Here is an 18,314-nt window from a genome sequence, read left to right on the forward strand (position 1 = left end):
CTATCTGAGACCATCTCAGTGTATATCCATTACGCGGGGCTAATTCAATATCATTTACCAACGTGACCTTATCAACTTTAGCCAATGTAGAAGGAGTTAGTGAGAGTTCCAGGCTCTGAGGGAAGTGGTCGCTTATTGCAATATCATGAAGTGTATAATTAGTGAAATAGTATGCAAAGTGGGTTGACATTAAAACATAATCAATCACCGTATCAGCGCCCCTTCCATTAAAATTCATTGCATCTCCTTGGATAGTATGTGAGAAATGAGGCCTTAAGCCAATGTCTTCAGTGTCCCAACCGCACACCTTCTCCGAAAGTTCTTTACAGAGATGAACATTAAAATTACCACCCCATATAATAAGAGTCTCACGTCTATTATTTGAACATATTTTCTCTAGGTCCTCTCCCATCTCCATTAAAATATTATGGACTTCTCTTGGTGATGCATTATTGTAAAAATTGATAACTACTAACTGAATATTCTGGTCCAGGCTGCTCTCTATTATTTGGTTGTGCAGCCTCGTAATTTGCATTTTTAGATTCTGTAACCACAACTTATTGGAAATATATGTGCATAAGCCTCCTTTTGGCCTGCCATGTTTGGTCTGTACAGCTGGTGTGTGGAATGTCTTATAACTGTTTATGTGAACAGGATTTTATAACCAGGTCTCCTGGAGGCATATGCAGGAGAAATCTTCTATGAAATTCACCCAAAGCTCATTATTAATCTTATTAGTTAGACCTGCTACATTCCAATAAAGTATGGCTACTTCTGTGTTCTGTTGAGATTGGGAACACGCATTATCTGTGGTTGGTGGGGGTATGCCACCATCTATTGTATAAATTGCTGTCGAAGTGGGATCTCTCTGATTCGACTGGGTCTCTGCGATATTCCTATCAGATGCCACTATGTACAACGTATCTTCCAGTTTCATGCTAGGCCCTTCTGTATTTACTTCCGGGACCATTTCATAAAAGGAATCTTTCTTGTTCATGGTAAGTCAATCTAGACCTTCTAACGTTGTAAGAGGTTGAAATCTATTACAAAAAAGAATGTGGTCTGGACTGATTAGAGATAATTTACTTACTGATTGTGGATTCCTGAAGTTGTGCCCATGAGGTCTTTGATAAAAAAATCCCAAGGGTAGTAGAGAGATTCCTTGGTAGGTGGCTTGTCTAGCTCCTAATTCGCGGATGATACTGTCCACTGAATCTGGGGATTTAAATGAAAGAACCACACAATCTCTTTCCGGTACTTTCTCCCTGCTTCCTATCCACTTAACTCTTCTAACCATTTTTATATCATCAAAGAGGAGCCCCACCATTCCGGAGCCCAGGCGTGTTCCTATCCAGTTCAGAGCCTTATTCTTCAGTGCCGACCACGTTTCCCGGTGTTGGTCACCTATAGATGGAACACTTGCCAAGACCACCACATGTGGAGTTGCCTCCGGAGGAAGATGTAAAAGGTCGCTTGGGGTGTATATGGACTTCAAAGGTCTTGTTCCACTAGAATGACTCCCTCCTAGGTTTAGCTGGGACTGATTTGTCCTGGCAAATGGTGGAATATTAGGTACTGTCCTGGTTGATTTATAACTAGTATTTAATACTATTGAAGGTGGTTGTAATTTGGTCAGAGGCTTTGAAGTCAGATGTGAGTGACTAGTATTTGATTGTGTTGGTGGTGGTTGTAGTTTAGTCAGGGGCTTTGAGGTCAGATGTAAATCATCTACCCTGTCTTGCATGGTGAGTTGTGTGTTACTCACAGGATTTGGAATCGACAATGGTATACTAAAATCTTGTTTCACATAGTGTAAGCCCTCATATTGTAAGGACTTTATAATTCCTAAGCCTACCTCAACCTTACTCTCCACCACTTTTAGGCGCTCCGTCAAAGAATCCAGTGAAGCCCCAATTGATGATTTCAAAGTATTTACTAAGTCGTAAAGATTTGCAAGGAGGGTTCGAGTCGTATCTACTGACTTACTTGGGAATTTCTTTTGTGATGGTTTCTTTAGTGGCTGTCTGCCAAGTGTGGTTACTGAATCTTTCTTAGGCAATTTTTTAGGGGTATTGTCTGCCTTCTCTACCACCGGCTTCCTTGGACGTTTAGCTACAGGTGAAAGGCCATCCGGGGTATAAATTGAATCTGAGATGTTTTGAGTACATCCATTTATGTGCCTTACTTCTCTATTCACTACCCCATTATAACTCTGATTTGAATTGTCAGGTATCCCAGTATTCTTTGGTGGTTGAATAGTATGTTCTTTAGGTGTCAGCATTTTCCCTTCTACATTGGCAATTTGTTTGTCTATCATCCCCATTGCCCCTGAGATGTATTTTAATATGGATGTACTATCTTTTAGATTTGGGGGGTGATTCAATGTTGAATGCTTTCTTTAACCCATATTTTATATGGTATCGCTCTTATTCCAATATAGAAGAATGAGACTGAATTGGGTATACCAATTAGGTTGGCTTACCAACAGCAAGAAAACACCACCCCAATTAGATAACTTAACCAGAGAGTTTAAGTACACAATCAGAGTCAGTAATCGATATTTATTAGTCTGCTCAAGGAGTAGGGTCAGTTATCACATAAGAAAAACAATTCTCACTCATATATCCAGTGTGCAAGGGCTCCTATACATACACATGTCATGTCTGTCCTCTGCCACTCTGTCTGCCCCCATCCAGTAACACATAAGCGCTCCCACTCAGACACACAACAGCCATCCACCTCAGACATGCACACTGTCCATGCACCTGCACCCAAATCCAGCACACCTACTCATCCTACAACCACTCCCAAACCTCCTCCCACAACCAGCCCGATTGGATCTAAGAAACTTTTCCTTTCCCCCCCTTGACCTCTTTCCTCCTCCCCCCATCCTTCCCATAAGAGAAAGATCCCTCTCATGTCCCTCCCCTTGCAGCAAAACCTAGCAGTGGGGGACACAAGACTACCACTCCGCCCGCTCCGAGCCCACTCCTCCGCCCCTAAACAAAAGAGGAAGGACCCGCCTCCTTCCAAAACCAAGTCCAAGACCCCCTCCCAAGAAACCCCTCACCCCCCTCTACCCTCTGAGATGCCTGCCTACCATCATCATGATGCCCCTGCCCAGTGGAGTGACTTGGGCTGTCACGAGAGCAGTTGGGCCTAGGACGTTGCCCTGTGGCTAGTCATTGAAAATGGACTGGCTAATGGCCCTTTCTGCATATATGTATATATTATTACATTGGGGTAGCTGTTACCACATAATTACAGTGTTTAGACCAGAGGTATGTGTCTTGGCTTTCTTTGCTCCTGGGTTATGTTGATGGTTTTTTTTTTTAAATATATTTTTATTAACATTTTACTTACAAACAAATATAATTTCAGTACTGTTTAAATTACTTGTTTCTATGTCCACACTTATTGCTTCATCATACATTTTGGGTTATGCATCAATATCAGACTAATTCTTGGCAACAAATAATTTGTGGTTGAGATACTTCTCATGCATATAGATAGTGATTTTTCAAAGTCATTTATGTAGTAGTTACCTGTCTAATTCCATTCAGAACCATGTACACGATGGTGGTATGCAGTGCTAGTGCGGTGCTGTGTTGAGGAGGGTCTATTGATATTAGTTTATTCAGTTCTGAGTTAATCCTTAATTACCGAATCTAGTAATGTGCATGCTATGTGCTGATGCCATCTTGCTCTCTCCTCCAATCGGTCTGTTATGTTGTGGTGCAATCTGACTATTTCTTCTTGCGCCTACCATGTTGCTACTTGACCTGCCTTCTCTTCCCCTATCTATGCTAGCCTGCTAATGTGTGTTCCTTTCTCTTAATTTCTTTTCTAAGGGGTGTCCGTTGTCTCTCTATTAGTTCCCATTTCCTGAACTTCCTGCTCCCGTTTATCTAAGATTTCCTCCCAGTCAGGGGCAATGGGTGCCAGGCGTAGCCCCTTCATCTCCTCTCGCCTCAACGCTTGATGTTCAGCTCTTGCCCACTTTGAGACATCTCTTCTCCAGATCTTTAGAGGGGGGCTTTCAGAAGATTTCCATCTAATGGCAATCTGTCTCCTAAATAGTACCAGAGCAAGATCCAAGAATCTTGTTTTTACCGATCCTGCCGCTGCTCCGGCATACAGTCCCATGAGACATGCCGATGGGGGCTGATCCAGTTCCCTTTCCAGCAGTGTCCCCAGCTTGCCCAGCATGCCACTCACCAGGCATGCCGGATCTCGGAGCACTGCCACAGCATGTGGTCCAGGTCCGCATCTAGTTCCCCACACCTGGGGCATGCTCTAGTTTGGCCTCGGTAAATGATGTTTAGTCTATGTGGGGTGAGGTACGTCCTGTGTAGGTAGTTGTATTGAATATAGCGAAGTCGTGTGTTTCGTGATACCATCTTGGGGTAGGACAGTGCTCTCCTCCAGGTCGAATCCGTTAAGTCTTCCCCTAGTGTTTTTTCCCAGCGTTCTCTTAACGCCTGTAACGGCACCATGGAACATTCCATTTGGGCCTTATATAATTTAGCTACCAGGTGGGATGCATCGCCCTGTGTTAGGAGGTAATGAAGTATCTTATGAACCTCTGGTTCCACGTTGACAGTGTCCCAGAGTGATTTTATGCGGTGTGTGTAGGAGGCTGGCCTGGTCTGTAGTGAGTACCAAGGGGTACTTACACTCTGCACCAGGTCCAGGTATCCCTTATTAGTGTAGAAGAGGTGTCTAGCAGCTTTGGCTGATAGAAAAGGGTAGCTTAGCAGAGCAGCTTAGGCTGAACTAGGAGACATGCAAAGCTCCCACTATACCACTAGTGTCATATGCACACTATCATAAGAAAACACAATACACAGATATACTAAAAATAAAGGTACTTTATTTTTATGACAATATGCCAAAAGTATCTCAGTGAGTACCCTCAGTATGAGGATAGCAAATATATACAAGATATATGTACACAATACCAAAATTATGCAGTAATAGCAAATAGAAAGCAATGCAAGCAATGTACAGTCACAATAGATTGCAATAAGAGCACATAGGTATAGGAGCAACACAAACCATACACTCTAGAAGTGGAATGCGAACCACGAATGGACCCCAAACCTATGTGAGCTTGTAGAGGGTCGCTGGGACTGTAAGAAAACAGTGAGGGTTAGGAAAATAGCCCACCCCAAGACCCTGAAAAGTAGGTGTAAAGTGCACCTAAGTTCCCCAGAGAGCAAAGAAGTCGTGATAGGGGAATTCTGCAAGGAAGACCAACACCAGCAATGCAACAACGATGGATTTCCAGACGAGAGTACCTGTGGAACAAAGGGACCAATTTCAAGTGTCACACTCAAGTCGGGAGTGGGCAGATGCCCAAGAAATGCCAGCTGAGGTTGCAAAGAAGCTGCCACCGGATGGTAGAAGCTGTAGATTCTGCACGAACGAAGAGGACTAGGAACTTTCCCTTTGGAGGATGGATGTCCCACGTCGTGAAGAAGCTTGCAGAGGTGTTCCCCTGCATAAAGACCGCAAACAAGCCTTGCTAGCTGCAAGGGTTGCGGTTAGGGTTTTTGGATGCTGCTGTGGCCCAGGAGGGACCAGGATGTTGCCAATTCCGTGAGGAGACAGAGGGGGCGTCCAGCAAAACAAAGAGCCCACTCAGAAGCAAGCAGTGCCCACAGAAGTGCTGGAACAGGCACTACAAAGAAGAGTGAACTGGAGCTCACCCGAAGTCACAAAAGAAGGTCCCACGACGCCGGGGGACAACTCAGGAGGTCGTGCACTGCAGGTTAGAGTGTCGGGGACCCAGGCTTGGCTGTGCACAAAGGAAATCCTGGAAGAGTGCACAGGAGCCGGAGCAGCTGCAAATCACATGGTACCCAGCAATGAAGTCTAGCGTGGGGAGGCAAGGACTTACCTCCACCAAACTTGGACTGAAGAGTCACTGGACTGTAGGAGTCACTTGGAAAGAGTTGCGGAGTTCCAGGGACCACGCTCGTCGTGCTGAGAGGAGACCCAGAGAACTGGTGATGCAGTCTTTTGGTGCCTGCGGGTGCAGGGGGAAGATTCCGTCGACCCACAGGAGATTTCTTCGGAGTTTCAAGTGCAGAGAGGAGGCAGACTACCCCCACAGCATGCACCACCAGGAAAACAGTTGAGAAGGCCGCAGGATCAGAGATACAAGGTTGCAGTAGTCGTCTTTGCTACTTTGTTGCAGTTTTGCAGGTGTCCAGAGCAGTCAGCGGTCGATTCCTTGGCAGAAGGTGAAGAGAGAAATGCAGAGGAACTCTGATGAGCTCTTGCATTCGTTATCTAAAGAATTCCCCAAAGCAGAGACCCTAAATAGCCAGAAAAGGAGGTTTGGCTACTTAGGAAGGAGGATAGGCTAGCAACACAGGTAAGAGCCTATCAGAAGGAGTCTCTGACGTCACCTGCTGGCACTGGCCACTCAGAGAAGTCCAGTGTGCCAGCAGCATCTCTGTTTCCAAGATGGCAGAGGTCTGGAGCACACTGGAGGAGCTCTGAGCACCTCCCAGGGGAGGTGCAGGTCAGGGGAGTGGTCACTCCCCTTTCCTTTGTCCAGTTTCGCGCCAGAGCAGGGCTGGGGGATCCCTGAACCAGTGTAGACTGGCTTATGCAGAGATGGGCACCATCTGTGCCCATCAAAGCATTTCCAGCGGCTGGGGGAGGCTACTCCTCCCCAGCCCTGACACCTTTTTCCAAAAGGAAGAGGGTGTAACACCCTCTCTCTGAGGAAGTCCTTTGTTCTGCCTTCCTGGGCCAAGCCTGGCTGGACCCCAGGAGGGCAGAAACCTGTCTGAGGGGTTGGCAGCAGCAGCAGCAGCAGCAGCTGCAGTGAAACCCCGGGAAAGGTAGTTTGGCAGTACCCGGGTCTGTGCTAGAGACTCGGGGGATCATGGAATTGTCTCCCCAATGCCAGAATGGCATTGGGGTGACAATTCCATGATCTTAGACATGTTACATGGCCATGTTCGGAGTTACCATTGTGACGCTATACATATGTAGTGACATATGTATAGTGCACGCGTGTAATGGTGTCCCCGCACTCACAAAGTGCGGGGAATTTGCCCTGAACAATGTGGGGGCACCTTGGCTAGTGCCAGGGTGCCCACACACTAAGTAACTTAGCACCCAACCTTTACCAGGTAAAGGTTAAACATATAGGTGACTTATAAGTTACTTAAGTGCAGTGGTAAATGGCTGTGAAATAACGTGGACGTTATTTCACTCAGGCTGCAATGGCAGGCCTGTGTAAGAATTGTCAGAGCTCCCTATGGGTGGCAAAAGAAATGCTGCAGCCCATAGGGATCTCCTGGAACCCCAATACCCTGGGTACCTCAGTACCATATACTAGGGAATTATAAGGGTGTTCCAGTATGCCAATCTGAATTGGTGAAATTGGTCACTAGCCTGTTAGTGACAATTTGTAAAGAGAGAGCATAACCACTGAGGTTCTGGTTAGCAGAGCCTCAGTGAGACAGTTAGGCATCACACAGGGAACACATACATATAGGTCACAAACTTATGAGCAATGGGGTCCTGGCTAGCAGGGTCCCAGTGACACATAACAAGCATACTGAAAACATAGGGTTTTCACTATGAGCACTGGGCCCTGGCTAGCAGGATCCCAGTGAGACAGTGAAACACCTGACATATACTCACAAACAGGCCAAAAGTGGGGGTAACAAGGCTAGAAAGAGGCTACTTTCTCACAGTGTGTTAGGTATTGATACGACAAGAACCTCCCACCTGGGACATTATTTTTATCGGACAGGTCTGTGAAAGTTCTCATTATCCCATCCTGGAAGAAATCTCCAACTATCTGTACCCCGACCCGCGCCCAGACTCCCAGCCCGTGGCTCATTAGTGGTTTATCTGGCGAGGTTTGTACCAGCACTGTTAACGGAAGGGCTGGTGAATAAGCTACTCCAACCCCTACTCGTCACGAGCAGCGCTTCCAGCAGGTTGGTGCAACCCTCATTAGGGCACTTTCCTCCCCGCGTGCTCCACCTCGAGCAATCATGTGTGCTAGTATCTTGCCTATATCCTGCACTCTGGCGTCAGTGCATCTGTCCAGTTGGCCTCTTCCCCTCAGCCATCCGGCTGTCCACTGGAGTTGACAGGCCAAGTAGTATAGCTCAAAGTCTGGCACTCCCAGACCCCCCATGAGTACTGGCCTAGTCAGGGCCGATAGCGATGTGCGCCTCTGGCCACCATCCCACACCAGATCCCTAAGAAGTGTATTTAATTTGTCAAACCATGTCGAAGGAACGAGTACCGGGAGATTGGCAACGAAGTACAGAAGGCGTGGGAGCATGATCATCTTAGAAAGGGACACCCTCGCTGATATGGTTAGTCGGAGTGATTACAGAATCTCACAGAGGACCTGAGCGAACGCAACGCCTTGCCCAAATTACCCTCGCAGAGGTCTTTTAAATCATGAAATACCTGTATTCCAAGGTACTTAAAGGTGCGCAGAGCCCACACTATATCCACGGGGCAAGAGGAGGGTCGCTCGCTGCCCTCTACCATGGGATAGACAAAGGTCTTACCACGGTTCAGACGGAGTCCAAAGACAGCACCAAAGTTATCTAATGTTCTCAATGCCCTTGGTAAACCAGTCTTGTCATTTCTCAGATAAATTAATACATTGTCCGCATAGAGTGAAATGATGTGTTCAGTTTGTCCCCACTCCATTCCGCGTCCCTTTCCCTCCATCCGGAACCGGGCCGCTAGTGGTTCGATTGCCAGGGCAAACAACAAAGGGGATAATGGGCATCCTTGTCTAGTTCCCCTGTGCACAGGGTAAGTCTCAGAAATCATTTTACCCATTCTCACCCGTGCCAGGGGAGTCGTGTATAGCAGATCTACCCAGCCCTCACCCATCCCCATCTGGAGCATCACTGAGCGCAGGAAATCCCATCGTATTGAGTCAAAGGCTTTCTCAAAATCTATTGCCAACAGCGTAGACCCATCAGGTTTTGCAGCTTGTGGCATATGTAAAAGATTAAAGTTTAGGGAGGTGCTTTGCGCTGGGATAAATCCATTTTGGTCCTCATGTATTAGATTGGGGATGTAGCTGAGGAGTCTGTTGGCCATTAGTTTACTCAAAATTTTAAAGTCACAGTTTAACATTGACAGCGGTCGGAAGTCTGTCACTGAGAGCTCACCTGGGTTCCGTTTGGGCAGGGGGGCCACTAAAGCTTCTCTCAGTGTCCCTGGTAGGGAACCCTGTTGGAAAGCCTCCGCATACATTTCAACTAGTCTGGGAGGCAGCAGTGCGGAATACTTCTTGTAGAAGTCCATCAGAAGACCATCCGTACCCGGCGTCTTCCCCGCCGCCAGCTGTTCTATGCCCTCTTTTACCTCTTCTAACGTCACTGGTCCCCCCAGGCTGTCCCTGTCCTGTTCCGTCAGAGTGGTCAATGGTAATGCCCCCAGGTAATCACTGAACCTTTCGATTTCCAGGTTCTCCGGTTGTCTGTACAGGTAGGTGTAGTACTCCTTAAAGGCTCCATTGACCTCATTAGGTGTATGTTTATGTAGTCCCTTTGCATCTTTTACGCTCACTATACGCATTACCTCTCCTCCTGGTCTCACCATCCATGCTAACATCCTCCCCGATCTGCCCTCCTCCGCTTGTATTGAGGTTAGGTACCTTTGTGTGTTGTGGCATCTTAACTGTTCCTCAGTCTTAGCGTGTGAATCTTTTGCCTCTCTGAGTCTATCGCATTTTCACACAGTTCTGTTCTCTTTCCTTTCTTCTTTGTGGATGGTTTTCTCTAAACCTATTTGCTCATGCTCGAGAGTGCCCGTAATCCTAACTGTCTGGCTCATGCATTGCCCTCTTACCGCAACCTTTAGCGTTTCCCATTCCACCCCTCTAGTTGATGCCGAGCCAGAGTTGGTGGCGATATGATCTGTGAGAAAGGAACGCAATGTCTCCCTATATGCTTGGTCCTCTAGTGCGGCTGGGCCCAGTCTCCATAATGGTATACGGGGTCTGTCTCTAGTTGCTCGCCATACGCAAAGCAGTGGGTTATGATCAGACAGAGTGTGCCCCAGATATTCAGTGTGGATCATGTTCTGTGCTAACGCTGCCGAGCAAATCACCCTGTCAATTCTGGTGTGTAACTCGTGTAAGTGTGAGAAGTAGGAGTAGTCCCTATCTTGCGGATGCTGCGCTCACCATACATCCACCAAACCCCAGCCCCGGACCCATTCCTCCATGTGTTATCTTATGCTTATGCATTGTTGCTCCAGCCAGTGGTGGGGTGGAGCGGTCCAGTTCAGTATCCAATACACAGTTAAAATCCCCTGCTAATAACAGCTCTCCCCCCCCCCCTGGCGCGTGCAGTGGCTCGATAAGCGCTGCATGAAGGGTATATGGTCCTGGTTGGGCGCATAGATACTGCTAATGGTAATCGTAACTCCATGTAATATACCTTCCACAACCACAAACCTGCCTTCTTGGTCTATGTCCACAGCTTTGGCCTCAAAGGGTTCCCTGGCTCTTAACCATATCAGTGCTCCCCTAGCGTAGGCCGAGTACTTGGTAGCAAATATCTGTCCCCTCTATCTACGCTGGAGTTTGTCTACTTCGGTGGAGGTAAGGTGATTCTCCTGTATCATAGCAATGTGCACCCCGCCGTTTCAAGTACGATAACACTCTGTACCTTTTAAAGGGCGTTCCCATTCCCCTGATGTTCCAGGTCAGAAAGTTGTATTCAGCCATACTAGACTAACTAGGGTGAAACTGAGTTCTGGTGCGCCCCTTTGTGTCCCCTCCTCCACTTCTCGTTGTGAAGAATTGTGTACTACGTTCATACTGTTTCCATCACCATAAAAAAAATGCAAACGTAAACCCCAACTCCCGGGGCACCTCTGGAAATGTAGGTTGGCCATAACATATTGCAAAAATGAAGCAATAACAACAAGTTGATTAAAGTTCTCGCCATCCTGTCTCGTGGCCGAAAATCTAGTGGGGGGGTGGATGCGTGTCCATCGGGGCCTCATTCAGATGACACTCCTCACCTCGTGTTCACGTTATGAACTGTTTAACCTAGCTTGTCCACCGTCTGCGGGGTTACCATGGGCGCATCTCCCGAGCCGCCGGATCCCCCCTCGGAGGACATGGATGCACAATCCGAGTCCCCACTACCGCTATCAACCAATGGAGTGCCTCCACAAACAGAGGCCGCCGCGTTCAGAGCGTCCATCCTGGCCAGTTCCTTTTGGGCTTTGGTTGGTCTTGTCTGCGATCTGTTTCTGTTTCGCTGTCTCCTCTGACCTCTTCGACCCGTGCGGTCCATGCGCTCGTTATGGCCATGCGGTCCCTCCACCATTCCCTTTGACTCCAGCCACTCCCATGTCTCCTCAGGTGTTTGAAGGAACATGGTTTTGCCATCCAGGATTACCTTTAGTTTGGCCGGAAAGAGAAGGGAGTATGGTATCCCAGCTTCTCGGAGTGTCCTCTTCACCGTCGTGTATGAAGCCCGTTTCATCTGCACTTCCATAGTGAAGTTGGGAAACAGCGTCACCGTGGCATTTTCGACTCTGAATGGCCCAGTCTCTCTGGCCCTTTGGCGTAGGGTATCTCTGGCCCTGTAGTACATTAGTTTGGCTATCACCACTCTTGGTGGCCTTCCCGGTGGCAGTGGGTGTGAGGGGACTATGGCGGTTATTACAACATTGGCGGTAAAAGCCGCTTACCGCCGTGCAGAAGACCTCCAACACACCGCCGCGGAAAACCGCCACAGCTATTATGACCTACATTTCGCAATCAGCCAAAATTCAGACACCCACACAAGTCCGCCACACCAAAGGTCAGTGATAAACTGGCGAAAACAAAACCTCCACCATCACGCCAACAGAAATACGCCCACACTATCACGACCCACGAATCCACGTGGCGGTCTTTCAACTGCGGTATTCCATTGGTGGTACACACCGCAGCGCTCAAAATACACACACACATACAAAACACTACCACATTGGACAATTCCAAATACACACACCTGAGACACATACACCTATTACAATATAAAACACACACCCACACCACCCACAAACCCCTACGACAAAAAATCCAGAAAGAAAGCCAGAGAGAGACACCACCAGCAAGAACAACAGCATCCACAGGCACACAATACCATCACCCACACAACTTCCACGCACCTCGGACAACACACCACTACATATCAGCACACTGATCACCACACACACCACCCCACACATCACCCACACCACGTCATGGCACCTAAATGACATCCCAGGTTCTCTGAGGAGGAGTTCAGGGTCATGGAAATTGTCCGGGTAGAGCCACAGCTATTCGGATCACAGGTGCAGCACACCTCCATTGCTAGGAAGATGGAGCTATGGCGCAGAATCGTTGACAGGGTCAATGCAGTGGGACAGCATCCAAGAACTAGGGATGACATCAGGAAGAGGTGGAACGATCTATGGGGGAAGGTGCTTTCCGTGGTCTCCAGACACCAGATTGCAGTACAGAGGACTGGCGGTGGACCCCTACCTCCTCCCCCACAAATAACAACATGGGAGGAGCAAGTCTTGGCAGTACTGCATCCTGAGGGCCTTGCATGAGTAGCAGGAGGAATGGACTCTGGTAAGTCAACTCTTAACTATTATATCTATTACCCTACCTGCATGCCATCTCATACTCCCACCCTCACCCTCACCCCCATCACTCCAACACCTCACATATGTCCCACTATCACAACCCACCCATCCCAACACCAAGCCCTGCATGCAACACCAAAGCATGGACACCCATCACCAAAGCATGTCCACTACAGATACCCACACAGCCCCCAAACCAAATATCACACAAGGACCTAGACAAGAATGCAAGCACTGGAGTACAGGGTCACTCACCCATTGCACACGATGGCACACACAGATGCAATAATCATGCCTTTACACCCCACCGGGGCCCATTCCCAACGTCACCGGACAGGAGGTACCAGACATATCCAGTCCCCCCACAGAAGAGGCCCACAGTGATGACAGCAGATCTGCACAACTGGATCAAGATGACCAGCCCGGCCCATCTGGGACCTCGGGACAGTCGGTTCCCCTGACACTGGCACAAGCCACCACAGAGCCTCCCCCCTTAGGAAACACTACCACAGCACCCATCCAGCAGCCCATCCCTCTGTCCCCAGGACACGTCAAGCAGCAGTGTGTCCACCACTACAGGAAACCCAGGCAAACCCACAAACCCAAGAAAAGCAGGGACCTGGGAGCATTGGCAGTGGGCACACGGTTCAGGGGACAGGGGAACAGGAAAACAGGGGAACTGGGAGGACTGCTGTGCGACATGGGGAGGACAGGCCCAGGGAACCCACTCTCCACGAGGCCCTCTCCAACATCATGGAAGCGTACCATCATTCCCAGGATACAATGGCAACGGTACTGGCCAACTTTCAGGAGACCCAGCAGCTGCAGGAGGAACACTATCTGGGGATCAGGGAGGAACTGAAGTCCATTAAGCACCACCCTGGTCACCATTGAAGGGATGCTGCAGGGCCTTGTCAACACCAGAAGGGACACTGTGGCACAACAAGGGGCCCCTAACACTAGCCTGGATGATGAACAGCCCTCCACCTCCGCCGGCGCTAGTGGACAGGAGGCACCGCCACAGGACCAAGACACCAGCACCCCAACCCCTGCAGATGGAGAGCCACCCCGCAAATGAGACCCCCCCAGGAAATGAGACCCCCCTGAATGTCACCCTTCTGTCCCACTTTGTCACCCTGTCCATCCTTCAACTGCCCTTGCTCCACTTCCTATGCCCCTTTGGACAATGCACCTGTGAAACAAATAGACTGGACCCTGCCATGGACATTCCTCCACCATCACCCCTGCCCCTTTTACAACCACCTCCACTTATTTGCACAGAAATAAACACACTTCAATCACAAAACAATCTGGAGTCAGTCTGTGCTTTCACTAATGTGTAATTGTAATAACTATGGAATGTAGCAATGTCAATTTAATTGTCCACATACCGATGAAACACAGCTGTAGGGCTGGAGGAAATATAGCAGAGGTCACAAAGTGGGACCCACATCTGTTAAATGGAAAGGCAAAGTCACAAGTCAGGGTCTATACACTGAGTGAAAATGACAGACTTATGATAGCTCAAACAATAGTATGAAATGTGTGAGGCAGTGACATCTTCTTACCTGTATCTCAATGGAAGTATGAGATAATGTAGTTTCTGTTGTCAATATCCTCTTATTCTGCCTCCTCTTCTTCACAGTCCACAGGCTCCACAGCTGCCACAAGACCTCCAGCTGGACCGTCCTCCTGCAGAAAAGGCACCTGTCATCGCAAAGCCAGGTTGTGCAGCATCCACCAGGCCACGATGATCTGGCACACCTTCTTTGGTGAGTAGTAGAGAGAACCACCTGTCAAATGGAGGCACCAGAACCTGGCCTTCAGGAGGCCGAAGGTCCGTTCGATCACCCTCCCAGTTTGCCCATGTGCCTCATTGTAGAGTTCCTCTGCCCTTGTCCTGGGATTTGTCACTCGGGTCAGTAGCCATGGCAGGTTTGGGTACCCGGAGTCACCTGCAAAGTTTGAGGGACAACTGTTAGACACACACTAACCCGTAGGGACAACCCCATACCCAGACAACTATTCACACTGTATAGGGTCCTTGTCCTCACCTATTAGCCACACACGGTGCCTCTGGAGTTGCCCCATCACATAAGGGATGCTGCTATTCCTCAGAATGTAAGCATCATGCACTGAGCCATGAAATTTGGCATTCACATGGGAGATGTACTGGTCGGCCAAACACACCATCTGCACATTCATCGAATGGTAGCTCTTCCGGTTTCTGTACACCTGTTCACTTCTGTGTGGGTGTACCAAGGCCAGATGTGTCCCATCAATGGCACCTATGATGTTGGGGATATGTCCCAGGGCATAGAAGTCACCTTTCACTTTAGGAAAATCCTCCACCTGAGGGAAAACGATGTAGCTGCACATGTGATTCAGCAGGGTAGACAACACTCTGGGCAGCACGTTAGAGAACATTGGCTGGGACATCCCTGATGCAATGGCCACTGTTATTTGAAAAGACCCACTTACCAGGAAATGGAGTACTGACAGGACCTGCACTAGAGGGGAGATGCCGACTGGGCACACAGTTCATGGATTGTTGAACGATCAAGTCGGTAGGTGACTATTACATGTCTCTCTTCCATTGTCGACAGGTCCACCAGCGGTCTGTACATCGGAGGATGCCGCCATCTCATCAATTGCCCCAGCGGACGTGCCCTATGGAGGAGAACAGCGAGCAAAGAGTCAGCCAACACTGAGGTTTCATAAAATGTCATTTGCACACATTTATTAATCCACAATGTGCCTGTCACTGTGTGTATGCAAGGCCTAGATAGGTGTGACGCAGTTATTATTATTGCCATGTGGCCCCCTGAAATGGCGGCTGCCTGACCTATAAGGTGGGACAAGGGGATATGAGGTAATTGCTCTGGCGTTCTACACCTTCGCAATAGGCGGTCGAAGACCGCGGCGCAATCCTGCATTGGTTAACATTGGACCCTATGGGTCCCAGGAGCCAATGAGGATGTACGCCGGCGGTGATGGTACGCACCGCCGCGGACGTGACCGCCCTTTTCTGTCTGTTCACTCACTTGATGCCTGACCTTCAACAGGAGAGGACCTACACTGCAAGTGCTGCTGTGACCTCAGTCTGGAAGCAACAATGGCTCATGTGTCTGGGGAAAGGGCCCCTGCCTTCGCTTCGGAGGAGTTGGCGAAACTAGTGGATGAGGTCCTCCCCCAGTACACACTACTGTACGGTCCTCCAGACAAACAGGTAAGTACACTGTGAGCATGCTGCATGGGCAATGCCTGTTTGGAGTGGTGCGGATGGAAGATACATGGGGGGGACTGAGGCCTGCATGAGCAGACGGTGAGTGTATGTGCGTCAGGGCAAGGGTGGGAATGTGGGCCAATGAGTATGACGGTCCGGAGAGGTAAACATTTTCCTTTTCCCGTGTACTATTCTTCTAGGTCAACGCCCACCAGAAGAAGGATATGTGTCGTACCATCGCCAAGGACGTCCAGACCCTGGGGGTCCACCACAGACGGAGCACCCACTGCCGGAAAAGATGGGAGGACCTTCGCCGCTGGAGCAAGAAGACGGCGGAGGCCCAGCTGGGTATGGCCTCACAATGTGGGAGGGGTGCCCGTCTGTGAACATCAGGGCAGTGTGCGCTCTACGGGCGACTAGAATGCAAAAACCTAGCAATTTCAAGCTAACTTAATTTATGCATTGTGCTGATATGATGTTGTTTAACCTTTTGCATTGCAGAGTTTAATCTTGAAGACTTATGTTCAGCATGCATATAAATACTGTTCACATGTGATGTACTGCTCCAGGCTTTCAGACTGTGTCAGGGTGTGGTCCCCTTCCAGGGCCTTCTAGAAGTTTTCCCTGCAGCATGCCTGAGTGTGGTTTGTGGGCTGGGCCAAGACTCTATATAAGGGAGCCAGCTCCACGTGCTCACTATTCAGAGGTCCCAGTGCAGAGCAGCAGCAACTTCCTGAGCTCCTGTTCCGGTGGCCTGCTTTGATCTTCCAGGCCTCTGCCCTTCATTCTACAATGGTGATCCTCAGGGCGGTGAGACGGAGGTTGGGCTGGGTCCCCGACCCCGTTATCGAGGACGCTCGAATTCTTGGGCCTAATTCTTGCATGATAAACAATTTACTCTTGCACGTGTGAATGTGCGCTTGGACGTTTCGTGGCATTTGCATGCTGTTACTAGAATCGGCAAGACACGCGATTCTATTTCCGTGTTTAATTCATGTAATTCATTGTGCCCTACCATTTCTTGACAGTTACATGGTAGCCTTCGAATCTGCAAGATGCGCAATTCGTTTTCTTGTGCTTTAACCCTTGATATTCATTGTGCGCTACCATTCCTTGGCAGTTACATGGTGGCCTTCGAATCGGCAAGACGCGCGATTCGTTTCCTTGTGCTTCAACCCTTGATATTCATTGTGCGCTACCATTCTTTGGCAGTTACATGGTGGCCTTCGAATTGGCAAGATGCGCAATTTGTTTTCTTGTGCTTCAAACCTTGATATTCATTGTGCGCTACCATTCTTTGGCAGTTACATGGTGGCCTTCGAATCTGCAAGACGCGCAATTCATTTTCTTGTGCTTTAACCCTTGATATTCATTGTGCGCTACCATTCCTTGGCAGTTACATGGTGGCCTTCGAATCGGCAAGACGCGCGATTCGTTTTCTTGTGCTTCAACCCTTGATATTCATTGTGCGCTACCATTCCTTGGCAGTTACATGGTGGCATTTGAATCTGCAAGACGCACAATTCTTTCCTCGTGCTCAATTCATGTTATTCAGTGTGCGTTACCATTCCTTGGCAATTACATGGTGGCATTCGAATCGGCAAGATGCGCAATTCTTTCCTCGTGCTTAATTCATGTTATTCATTGTGCGCTACCATTCTAAGGCATTTACATGGTAGTCCTCGAATTGACAAGTCGCGTGATTTATTCCTTGAATCTACATTGTGTTATTCATGGTGCACAATCCTTCTATGGTGTTTACTACCTATGTGAAAAAGTGCAATGTGTGCAATTCATGTTCCAACATTTTGAGAGAACAAAAAGGCCAGAGTTCTAGATGTAATGTTGTGTGTTCCTTATATGTATTCTCAAAAAAGATTCATATGATGGTTCAGAACTAATTCAGATTGATTCCTGATTCTCATGCAAAGGAAAGTACTTGAATTTGAAAGTTTCATTACCCTCTCTTGATTCCCTCACAGGTATCCAGTCATCTTGAAACCTAGTAATTTAAGTCTATTCTTAGGTTGTTCATGTTTTCAGAATGACGATGCTTAGAGTCATAGCCTAGTACTGATTTCATGAGATGTAATTTTGATGTTGTGTGTTTTAACCTTTTGCTTCCTACAGGTCTCCTCCCCAGCTGTTCCCTTCCTAATCCCCTTTTCCCCACTTGGACTCTCTTAGACTCTGTGACAAATCTAATCTGAGTATTGGAGCTGTCTTGTAGTGGAAGTGTTGGGAACGTGCACAGACCTCGAGGATCTGGTGACTCTGACACCGTCGCACCATGACCCCCCTGATGTTCCGGATCCTGGCAGTGGCGTATCTGGAGTTGGATGGGCGCTTGAGGGCATCACAGCAGCCACAAGGGGGTGAGTACAGTCACATTCATCTGACTCTGCGTGCATTACGAGGTGTCTTGGTGGGGGAGGTGGGCAGT

Source organism: Pleurodeles waltl, chromosome 2_2 (assembly GCF_031143425.1).
Source record: "Pleurodeles waltl isolate 20211129_DDA chromosome 2_2, aPleWal1.hap1.20221129, whole genome shotgun sequence".
NCBI lineage: Eukaryota > Metazoa > Chordata > Amphibia > Caudata > Salamandridae > Pleurodeles > Pleurodeles waltl.